At 47.3% G+C, this 12,238-nt stretch overlaps 1 protein-coding gene across 2 annotated transcripts in view; it reads right to left on the bottom strand.

Moving 5' to 3' along the window:
- The window catches only part of LOC146797147 (extracellular matrix protein 2-like), a 191,183-nt gene that overhangs the window by 141,211 nt on the left and 37,734 nt on the right, over positions 1 to 12,238 (bottom strand). The gene's annotated exons all lie outside the window — the stretch shown is intronic.

Here is a 12,238-nt window from a genome sequence, read left to right on the forward strand (position 1 = left end):
GTCTTCCTCCAATCTCTAGTCCTCCAACCACAGGCCCTCATAGCGATTTGCCTCAACCACCTCAACACTCCGAACACCCTAAAAACATGATAGAACTACAACTCGAAACAAGCCTTCCTCTTAGTAGGATGTGCAAGCAACTTCTCCTAGGTCATAATCTCCTCTTGAAATGCCACCATAACTATCTGCAGGATCTCCTGCTCCCTGCACCTCAGCCCATCCTTTCAACATCCTTCTAGCGAATCCTCCACAATGCATCAGCCACAACACTCAACACCTCTGCGAACTCCACCGGCTCCCGGCAGACAGAAGAATAAACTTCAAACTCCTCACAAGGCTCTCCATAACGCCGGAACAGCATACCTGAACAGCCGCCTCTCCTTTCACACACCCAACACACACCTCTGCTCCACCCAACTCACCCTGGCCACCGTCCCATGGATCCGCAAGACCAGAACCAGAGGAAAGTCCTTCTTCTCCCTCGCTGCCAAGACCTGAAACACCCTACCCCTCCATCTCAGACTGTCAGGAAGGACCTCAAGACCTGGCTCTTCGAATGACCCCAGCACTTAGATGGATCTGCTCCCAACCTCCCCCCAGCACCTTGAGACCCTCACGGGTGAGTAGTTGCACTTTACCAACCTTTGATTGATTGATTGATGCACCCATTAATTGCCGCACACTTGGAGCAGCATCCAGTCCACGGGTTAAATATAATCTCTCGTACATTCAAGTCAGTGGCAATCTTTCTTACTGGCCAAAGCACCGAATCCATCACGTGTGACATTCTCAGTTACCGAAAGCTTTCTCCATCCCGCCGTCTTGGTTTCGCCCTTGCAGGATCTCTGCATCTTCTTATCCACATTTTTCATCAACAAGATTGGAAAAATCCAAGTTAATTTCAAACCCCGGGTTCCAGGTGATGCCCGGAACATACTTCCTTCCATCTCTTCCACCCCTATTAGTGCCTCAGTTGCTATGAGTTTCAATGCCTAAAACCAGCAGAAGCCACTAAAGTTCCTGCAACTATCAAAGCTGGTTCAGCTTTCACCCTTGCCACCCTAGGCGTTGGCGAACCCATTATTATACACTTACCTTCCTTTGTAAAACCCATTTGACCTCACCATCTGTCCCTGCCAGCAGGAAACGTGCATTAGATATCCCCTTAGTGAAAATCCCTCACCAGACCTGGAGACTTTGACCAATTACTGTTCCAGGTCTCTTCTAGTTTATTGCAAATAATTTTTAAGAGATACTGACTAACTTCCGCACTTGCATCCTGTCTATCGTGACATGGACGCATCCGATTGTCTCAAATCTGATGGAGACAACGCCACGGTCATTATGTTCAGGAGACTTGTCCATACTTGGTCACTTAATTGCTGGCCAACTGAACTGGTCTACCAGGAACTCCAGCATGTTTTGGATCAGAGCCTCTCGATGGCTAGTCATGTAAATTGGGTTTCTGCAACCTGCTTTACCATCCCAAGGTCCCTTTGCAAACCTTGATACCCTTGGGTTCAGAGCACTATATAAATCAATCTTCATTCATTCATGCAACTCTTAACCTCACTTCTTATTTCTATCCATAAAACAGTGGTTCAGTCTTTGATCACTTCAAGGCTGGTCTCCTGGAACGCCCTTTACCTGGGCATTGCAGAATCTCTACTTCACCATCTTCAGGCTCCACAAAACCGGCCCATAAGATTCTAAACACCTGCTCCACCCTCATTAGAATCTACTGTGGTTTTCCATCAAGAAGCATGCCCATTTCAAAGGTTTATGTTTTGCTTCTTAAGCTCTTCACAATATTGTCCTTGTTTTTCTTAACAAAAGGTTCAACTTTCAACTTTCTGGCCATTCTCTCCTGTCAGCCAATCTCCACCTGCTGCCACTCCTTGCGTCTTCTGATGCAAGGCAGGCGGCCAATCCTTTTGCTATTTCCACCAAATATTGGGACCTTCTCCATCTCTGACTGTGAAGCACAGCCAATGTTTTTATCTTCAAGAAACTGCTGAAAGCATGGCTGTTCTCTCAGGGGTAATCTTCCGTGGTTCTCTGACCCTAGGTGAAGTCTCTAGCGCCATGATGCCCTTTCGAGGAGAGCAGTAGTACTTGTCATCACCAACTCTCTCAGCAATTTCAACATGCACCTGAGAGTTGCATAGAACCTGTTTGTCATCCTTGTGTTCAATCACAAACGTCGCCTTCCTATTGGTCATCTCACCACCCCACAGTTCCACGGCCAGGATCACTGGAAAGAGATCCAGGAAGATGATGCTGTAATTGCGCCTCTTCTAGGTTTCCAGCCATCTTTTGGCCAGTGAAGGCCGAAGGCTCCTGCTCCAGATGCGTCACAGAAGATTCATACGGGTCCAGATTCACATTGTCAATCAGTTGTATCAATCAAGAGATCTCATCCAAGTCAACATGTCCTGTCTCACACTCTCAGTGAATCTGATCTTATGGTGAGGTTGTGTTACCCCTTTCATGGCAAAAGCCCATGTGTCTCCAGAACGCTCGCCCCGGGGCCAGCACCTTCAAAGCAAAGTACAGGGTCCCCAGTAGTTGGTGCATTTTCCTTAAATTGCATTTGTGCCTTCTCACTAGGTCCCGCTGCAAGGATGTCAGGGTCACAGCCTGGACACCATCGCCACGGAGTCAAGGTCTGTGCCCCTCTGCTTTGGTGGTGCCCGTGGAACCCCCAGCCCTCGGTCACTTGTACTCATCACTGGAGCACATTCACTCCCTCCCCAAACTGGCCACTAACAGGAGATCCTAAAGGTAACGCACCACTTGCCCAGACCCTGTTTCGTGTGAGTGTACCTCCACGCATGAAGGATAGTGGTTGTAGTAAGATGGTTTAATGTCTAGAGATCCCAGGTCGCAGCAGCTCACACTGGACAAGTCTCTCCAGCTCCTCAGCTCACAGTGTTCATCTGAAGCTTCCTTAGAGATCCTAGAACAGAATAAACGTGACACCCCAACACGCCAAGCCAACAACATCTTGGCACTGTCTTCACTTTCCATTCCAGGGAACAGAGGAAGGTTTCTAACACTGTAGAGACCACTGAACACCCTACAGCATTTCTTTGTCAACACAAAAAGTCTCTTTAACGGTATCCCCAGTAGAGTAAAGCCGTTCTTAGGCAACGAAGACACGCTGACAATTTGTCCTTGTGTCCCCTTTGCTCCCCACGTCACTGTTCCTAATCTGGTTACTTGCTTCATCTGTGCTCTGTGGCAACAGAACATTCTTCTGCTGGGATGTAATCATTGGCCAGTTTTCCTTAAGACCAAGATAAGCGGTCAATCAGTCTGAATGGGGAACAACCTTTACAACGCAACTTTTACAACGCACTACACTTACAACTCATTTTTTACAACGCAAAATCCATTACAACGCATTCCATTACAACGCATGACACTACAACGCATTTTTAAAAACTACCTTTACAACGCATTCCATTACAACGCATACTACCTTTACAATGCATACCTTTACAATGCATAATATTACACTACACTATCCAACACTTACCCTACTGTTGCACCCCCTGGAGTTAGAATAGTAATTTTTACCCCTATACTATCCAACACTTACCCTACTGTTGCACCCCCTGGAGTTAGAATAGTAATTTTTACCCCTATACTATCCAACACTTACCCTACTGTTGCACCCCCTGGAGTTAGAATAGTAATTTTTACCCCTATACTATTCAACACTTACCCTACTGTTGTACCCCCTGGAGTTAGAATAGCAATTTTTACTCCTATACTATCCAACACTTACCCTACTGTTGCACCCCCTGGAGTTAGAATAGTAATTTTTACCCCTATACTATCCAACACTTACCCTACTGTTGCACCCCCTGGAGTTAGAATAGTAATTTTTACCCCTATACTGTCCAACACTTTCCCTACTGTTGCACCCCCTGGAGTTAGAAAAGTATTTTTTACCCCTATACTATCCAACACTTACCCTACTGTTGCACCCCCTGGAGTAAGAAAAGTAATTTTTACCCCTATACTATCTAATACTTACCTTAAATGCAATTTAATATTATGCGTTGTAATGGTATGCGTTGTAAAGGTAGTATGCGTTGTAATGGAATGCGTTGTAAAGGTAGTTTTTAAAAATGCGTTGTAGTGTCATGCGTTGTAATGGAATGCGTTGTAATGGATTTTGCGTTGTAAAAAATGCGTTGTAAGTGCATGCGTTGTAAAAGTGTGCGTTGTAACGACATACATCCGTCTGAATCAGTGTGTGTTCTCCTTTTCACTTCTTAGGCATAATCCCCAAAGGGGGCATCATCAAGGGTAGAGTAAGAAGTTCATAAAACGTGCCCATCATCCTTCCAACTCATACCTCTGTTCTCTATTTGTTGAGTGCCACATACTCGAACACTTTTACAGGCTTCAGGTTGTCAGCCCAGGGACTATGGGCACAGCCCTGGGTATGGAACCTTAAAACTCACCTCAAAACACTTCTCTAAGTTCCTCATGGCTGCCCAGACAAAGTGTCTTCAATGCGCCCTAACTCCCTGTCGTATGTTAGCCAGGCCAAGCCACCGACACTTGTATGTGCCATACGTCACACATCCATGTATTTGAATAGGGCCACACTGCTTTCTGGATGCTAGAATTAATCATGAATGCTGCAAGCCACGTAAATGTCTGAAGGAACTCTTGGCCTTTAAGCCAGTTGTCTTCCCCAGCCTTGGACTCTTCTTTCCTACATGTCTCCACCTGTAGAGGTTTAAATATATAGCCTAAATGTTTGTTTTCTTTGGTGTTGGCCAAAAAATGACCTCCCAAAGAGGCAGCTATGCGCATCTTAAGAAATAGCACCAACCCCACCTCCTGCGGACACGGCATCGCTTGTCTTGGGTCTCTGTCTGAACTTCTTCAGCTGCCATCCTGAGTCTTACTTCTTGTCTCTTTGAGCCCCGTCTGTTCTGTCCCTCCATCCAACGTCTGCTTCCTTGACCTGGGTCACCTTGTGTTGTCCCGTCCACTCTTTTCCGCCCCTCCATTCCCACCAAGCCCTCTTTTCCAAAGATTTGCCCCACGATCCCCACACATTTCATTTGAAACCTTTCAAACTGTCTCTCTTCCCTCTTCCTACTGCCCCTCCTGTGTCTGTCCCACTGCCTCCCTCTCATCCATTCCCTCTCTCGCCCACATGGCCCACCAGTTCCCCACACACTAGCGGTCAGTGACGTGGGAGCACAGGGATCCTGCCCAGATTGGTCTCTTCTTGCCTGTATCCTGCCTCTCAGGCCCTCTACCCTCTGTAATTGTCATCTCTCTGTTGTGTCCCTCCTTTGACCCACATGGCCATGTCTCAGCCTCCATCTTCTTCTCATCCTCTCATGGTACCTACCATCTGCACTACTTTCCGGTTTGTCCCTTGGTAGTACCAGCACCAAAGCCATCTTCCTTCCATTCCCCTCTCCTGTCACTCTCTTGACTAGCTTTACTCCATCCCGATCGGCCCTGCTCTCCACTTCCATCGAGAAGCCTTTCAGCAGCTCTACAATCCCCATTCCCATTGGCCGTTCTCTTCTTGACACCGAGTTCTGGACTAGTGCCCCAGGCACCTCACCTTCTCTATGGACATCCAACACCAGCTGCTCTCTTGAACCTGTCTTCTCCCCGCCTAGCCTCAACTTGCACCAAACATTACAGGTATTATCTCTCATGATTAGATCAATCTTTATTGTTACAAATCTAATTTGTCCTGAGATTCATCAGTTGGCAAGCTGGGTGGAGTACATATATTTCCTCTGTAATCGTTCCATTTGCTCCATATTTGTACCTATTTCTTCAGGCATCCCCTGGATACGTGTACTGGATACGTATACTGTCTTCTCCTGAAACATGCACCAATCCATGTCCTTTTCCCAATCCCACATCACTAGGGCTTCCCTCACTCCCCATTTCCTAGCTATATTTCTCTTAACCATCATCTGACCCAGCGACACCCATGTTTTCTCTTTAGTCCCCAAATCCGTTGGTTCCCATATATTCAATAGACGTCTTTTGGCCTCGGGAATTAATTCTGTCCCTAGGACCTCCCCCATACATGTGATAACCTTATTCCAATTTCTGCTCATGTAAGGACATTCCTAAATAATGTGGAAGAAAGTACCTTCCTGACCGCACTGCCTCCTGCAACTAGGGTCTTCCCTATATCCCATTCTGACCAACATTGGCCCGGTGACATATATCCTATGCAATATTTTCAACTGCACTTGTCTAAGTTTCGAGGAAATCACCACCTCTTTTGGTGAAGCCATTGCTTCCATCCAGTCCCCCTCCTCTAGGCCAGTCAAGTCCTGTTCCCATTTTGCACAGAGTTGTAACAGGGAGTCAGGTGTATGTTTAGCTAGCTTTAGATACGCCAGAGAGATTGCTTTTTTAGGCATATACCCTTACAGTAGCCTATCCTCGAGAGTGGAGGCATCGGGAGGGGTCTCCCCCTCCCCAGATCACTGCCAGCAATGCGTGTCGTATCTGTAAGTACCTAAATCTTTCAGTCTCTCTCCGTCCATTCTTGCGGTGCAGGAAGTCCAACTCCCTCCTGCCCTCTCCGGTCTGGAGATGTGGGGGGTTCTGCCCCTCAATTCTATGACCCCATACCACTTCCTTCTTTTTTGTGGTATACACCTCCATATTAGTATCTCTGATGGCCACTTCTGCCCATGCGCTTGCCTCTTTTTCCACAGCGATGCAGCCACCAAACCGTTTCTCACTCGGCGACCAAGGACCCAATCACCTAGAGTCCAGCTCCCTCTCATCTCTGGTGGTGTCTTGTTGCACTGGGACCACTGGGACCCAGCCTTTCAAAAAGCCATGGCAACATTTAGGTGGTGGTCTGTTTTATTTTATTTAAAATTTTGTAGTATAGGCTTGCAATGATCTAGCAAAAACATTACTTTTTCTCTAATCTCCCTCCCAGGGCACAGCAGTCCCCCACCCCACTTGGACACACATGCCAGCACAGCCATCCTATGGATGCCATACTTCTTGTCCTGCCCTTCTGTACTGGCGCAATGGGTGACCAGTCGCACTCCCCCGACCACCATCTTGCCTCCTTCATGGCTGCTTGGGTGAGCCTCACAGCTCCTCTGTTGAAGTGTGAAGCAATGCCACCAACAAACTACACATCACACTTAAGAATTGTGAAATCACTTTCTGCATACTCAATGAGACGGTGGCACTGCAGCCCAACGGCCACCCATGTCACCCACTCGGTGTCCCTTGAAGACCCCTCACAAAAATGTTGCACCAAGAGGAACTCTGGTCATGGAATGTGAGAGTCGTGAAAAAAAAAAGAATAAAATAATGATCCGAGCAGTCTACCGGTATGGGATCATTCACTAAGAGCAGGACATCTTTGGCGATTATGAAGTCCAATATGGAACCTTCTGACTGTGTTGGTTTTAGGTTGTGTTGGATCAGACTGGAGACGAACTGGTTGACTGCGGAATCGCCGGTGATGTCCCAATGAAGATTAAAGACTCCCAGAAAGATCACTTTGTCTGTGTTCACTGGTCAGCTGCGAGGTCAATACATTCCTCGATGAAGGCTGTGTTTTCACCTGGTGGGTGGCAAATGGCATTAAATCTGAAAGGGGGATTGTGTTCCAAGCATAAGGCCAGAGTTAGGCATTGGAATGAGGAAAAAGAGCAGTTGAGTAACTCCCTGCATTGTAAAGAGTCTGAAAATGACTGAAATGTCTCCTTCAACTCTCCCTACATGGTCGTTCCTGAAGACAGAATAATTAGAAGGAAGTAGAAGATCACGCATCTTGTGGTATGTGTTGTTGAACCAGATCTCTGTGAGGATTAACAGATGGGGATGTAAAAAGTCTAAGAGAGTAAAAAGCCTGGAGTTTAGGTGGGTCATACTAACATCAAGTTAGTGAATTTTGAGTTAAGGAGATTTAATTTATGTAGAAGGGGACGTGAGGCTAAGGAGTGAGATTTGTTCTGGTGTTTATCAGAGCGATGCAAAGCTAAGCAGTGAGATTTGTTGAAGGGTTCATCAGAGCGATGCGACGCTATGGAGTGAGATATGTTGTGGCGTTCATCAGAGCGTTGTGATTCTCTGGAGTGAGATTTGTTGTGGTATTCATCAATGCAATGCAAGGCTCTGCAGTAAGACTTGTGGCGTTCATCAGAGCGATGCCAGGCTCTGGAGTGAGATGTGTTGTGGTGTTCATCAGAGCGATGGGAGGCTCTGGAGTGAAATTTGTTGTGGTGTTCATCAGAGCGATGCAAGGATCTGGAGTGAGATTTGTTGTGGCGTTCATCAGAGCGATGCAAGGATCTGGAGTGAGATTTGTTGTGGTGTTCATCAGAGCGATGGGAGGCTCTGGAGTGAAATTTGTTGTGGTATTCATCAGAGCGATGCAAGGATCTGGAGTGAGATTTGTTGTGGCGTTCATCAGAGCGATGCAAGGATCTGGAGTGAGATTTGTTGTGGTGTTCGTCAGAGCGATGCAAGGATCTGGAGTGAGATTTGTTGTGGCGTTCATCAGAGCGATGCAAGGATCTGGAGTGAGTTTTGTTGTGGTGTTCATCAGAGCGATGCCAGGCTCTGGAGTGAAATTTGTTGTGGCGTTCATCAGAGCGATGCAAGGATCTGGAGTGAGATTTGTTGTGGCGTTCATCAGAGCGATGCAAGGATCTGGAGTGAGATTTGTTGTGGCGTTCATCAGAGCGATGCAAGGATCTGGAGTGAGATTTGTTGTGGTGTTCATCAGAGCGATGCCAGGCTCTGGAGTGAGATTTGTTGTGGCGTTCATCAGAGCGATGCAAGGATCTGGAGTGAGATTTGTTGTGGCATTCATCAGAGAGATGCGAGGCTCTGGAGTGAGATTTGTTGTGGCGTTCATCAGAGCGATGCAATGATCTGGAGTTAGATTTTTTGTGGTGTTCATCAGAGCGATGCCAGGCTCTGGAGTGAGATTTGTTGCAGCGTTCATCAGAGCGATGCGAGGCTACAGAGTGAGACTTGTTGTGGCATTCATCAGAGCGTTGCCAGGCTAAGGAGTGAGATTTGTTGTGGCGTTCATCAGAGCGATGTGAGGCTATAAAGTGAGACTTGTGGCGTTCATCAAAATGATGTGAAGCTATAGAGTGAGACTTGTTGTAGCGTTCAACAGAGCAATTCGAGGCTCTGGAGTGAGACTCATGGCATTCTTCAGAGCAGTGCTAGGCTATGGAGTGAGACTTGTTGTGGTGTTCATCAAAGCGATTCGAGGCTCTGGAGTGAGATTTGTTGTGGCGTTCATCAGAGTGATGCGAGGCTATAGAGTGAGATTTGTTGTGGTGTTCATCACAGCAATGCGAGGCTAAGAAGTGAGATTTTTTGTGGCATTCCTTAGAGAGATGTGAGGCTCTGGAGTGAGATTTGGTGCAGCATTCCACAGAGCGATGCGAGGCTAAGGAGTGAGATTTGTTGTGGCATTCATCTGAGCGATGCAAGGCTAAGGAGTGAGATTTGTTGTGGCGTTCATCCAAGCAATGGAAGTATCTGGAGTGAGATTTGTTGTGGCGTTCATCAGAGCGATGCGAGTATCTGGAGTGAGATTTGTTGTGGCGTTCATCAGAGCGATGCGAGTATCTGGAGAGAGATTTGTTGTGGAGTTCATCAGAGTGATGCGAGGCTCTCGAGTGAGACCTTTGGCGTTCATTAGAGAGATGTGAGCTAAAGAGTGAGATTTGTTGTGGCGTTCATCAGAGCGATGCAAGACTATCGAGTGAGACTTGTGGAATTCATCAGAGCGATGTTGAGGCTCCGGAGCGAGATTTGTTGTGGCATTCATCAGAGCGATGCGAGTATCTGGAGTGAGATTTGTTGTGGCGTTCATCAGAGCGATGCGAGTATCTGGAGTGAGATTTGTTGTGGCGTTCATCAGAGCGATGCGAGTATCTGGAGTGAGATTTGTTGCGGCGTTCATCAGAGCGATGCGAGTATCTGGAGTGAGATTTGTTGTGGTGTTCATCAGAGCGATGCGAGTATCTGGAGAGAGATTTGTTGTGGAGTTCATCAGAGTGATGCGCGGCTCTTGAGTGAGATTTGTTGTGGTGTTCATCAGAGTAATATGAGGCTATGGAGTGAGATTAATTGTGGCGTTCATCAGAGCGGTTCGAGGCTCTTGAGTGAGATTTGTTTCAGGGTTCATCTGAGAAATGCGAGGCTCTGGAGTAAGATTTGTTGTGGCGTTCATCAGAGCGATGCGAGGCTAAGGAGTGAGATTTGTTGTGGCTTTCATCAGAGTGATGCGAGGCTCTGGAGTGAGATTTGTTGTGGCGTTCATCAGAGCGATGCGAGGCTAAGGAGTGAGATTTGTTGTGGCGTTCATTGGAGCGATGCGAGGCTAAGGAGTGAGATTTGTTGTGGCATTCCTTAGAGAGATGTGAGGCTCTGGAGTGAGATTTGTTGTGGCGTTCATCCGAGCGATGCAAGGCTAAGGAGTGAGATTTGTTGTGGCGTTCAACAGAGCAATTCGAGGCTCTGGAGTGAGACTCATGGCATTCTTCAGAGCAGTGCTAGGCTATGGAGTGAGACTTGTTGTGGTGTTCATCAGAGTGATTCGAGGCTATGGAGTGAGATTTGTTGTGGCGTTCATCAGAGCGATGCGAGTATCTGGAGAGAGATTTGTTGTGGAGTTCATCAGAGTGATGCGAGGCTCTTGAGTGAGATTTGTTGTGGTGTTCATCAGAGTAATATGAGGCTATGGAGTGAGATTAATTGTGGCGTTCATCAGAGCGATGCGAGGCTAAGGAGTGAGACTTGTTGTGGCGTTCATCAGAGCGATGCAAGGCTCTGGAGTGAGATTTGTTGTGGCGTTCATCAGAGCGATGCGAGGCTCTTGAGTGAGATTTGTTTGAAGGTTCATCTGAGAAATTCGAGGCTCTGGAGTAAGATTTGTTGTGGCGTTCATCAGAGCGGTGCGAGGCTAAGGAGTGAGACTTGTTGTGGCGTTCATCAGAGCGATGCGAGGCTCTGGAGTGAGATTTGTTGTGGCGTTCATCAGAGCGATGCGAGGCTAAGGAGTGAGATTTGTTGTGGCGTTCATCAGAGCGATGCGAGTATCTGGAGTGAGATTTGTTGTGGCGTTCATCAGAGCGATGCGAGTATCTGGAGTGAGATTTGTTGTGGCGTTCATCAGAGCGATGCGAGTATCTGGAGTGAGATTTGTTGTGGCGTTCATTAGAGCGATGCGAGTATCTGGAGTGAGATTTGTTGTGGAGTTCATCAGAGTGATGCGAGGCTCTTGAATGAGATTTGTTGTGGTGTTCATCAGAATAATGTGAGGCTATGGAGTGAGATTAATTGTGGCGTTCATCAGAGCGGATCGAGGCTAGAGAGTGAGATTTGTTTCCGGGTTCATCTGAGAGATGCGAGGCTCTGGAGTAAGATTTGTTGTGGCGTTCATCAGAGCGATGTGAGGCTAAGCAGTGAGATTTGTTGTGGCATTCATCAGAGCGATGCAAGGCTAAGGAGTGAGATTTGTTGAAGGGTTCATAAGAGTGATGCAAGGCTCTTGAGTGAGATTTGTTGATGGGTTCATAAGAGTGATGCGAGGCTCCGGAGTGAGATTTGTTGTGGCATTCATCAGAGCGATGCGAGGCTCTGGAGTGAGATTTGTTGAAGGGTTCATAACAGTGATGCAAGGCTCTTGAGTGAGATTTTTTGAAGGGTTCATAAGAGTGATGCGAGGCTCCGGAGTGAGATTTGTTGTGGCGTTCATCAGAGTGATGCGAGGCTCTGGAGTGAGATTTGTTGTGGCGTTCATCAGAGTGATGTTGAGGCTCTGGAGTGAGGCTTGTTGTGGTGTTCATCAGAGCGATGCAAGGATCTGGAGTGAGACTTGTTGCGGTGTTCATCAGAGCGATGCGAGGCTCTGGAGTGAGATTTGTTGATGGGTTCATAAGAGTGATGCGAGGCTCTGGAGTGAGATTTGTTGCGGTGTTCATCAGAGCGATGGGAGGCTCTGGAGTGAGATGTACTGTGTTGTTCATCAGAGCGATGGGAGGCTCTGGAGCGAGACTTGTAATGTTGTTCATTAAGAACATTTGTTTTTGTTGGGTGACTGTCATAGATGGTATTTGAGAGCTGAGCTCTGGCGTAGACTCGTGTTACGCGGTCTTGGGGTTGGTCCAACCAGTTAGTGCAGTAGGAATCGTTCATGGTTGGTGAGGTGGTGGTGAGGGTGATG

Source organism: Triturus cristatus, chromosome 10 (genome assembly GCF_964204655.1).
Source record: "Triturus cristatus chromosome 10, aTriCri1.1, whole genome shotgun sequence".
Lineage (NCBI taxonomy): Eukaryota > Metazoa > Chordata > Amphibia > Caudata > Salamandridae > Triturus > Triturus cristatus.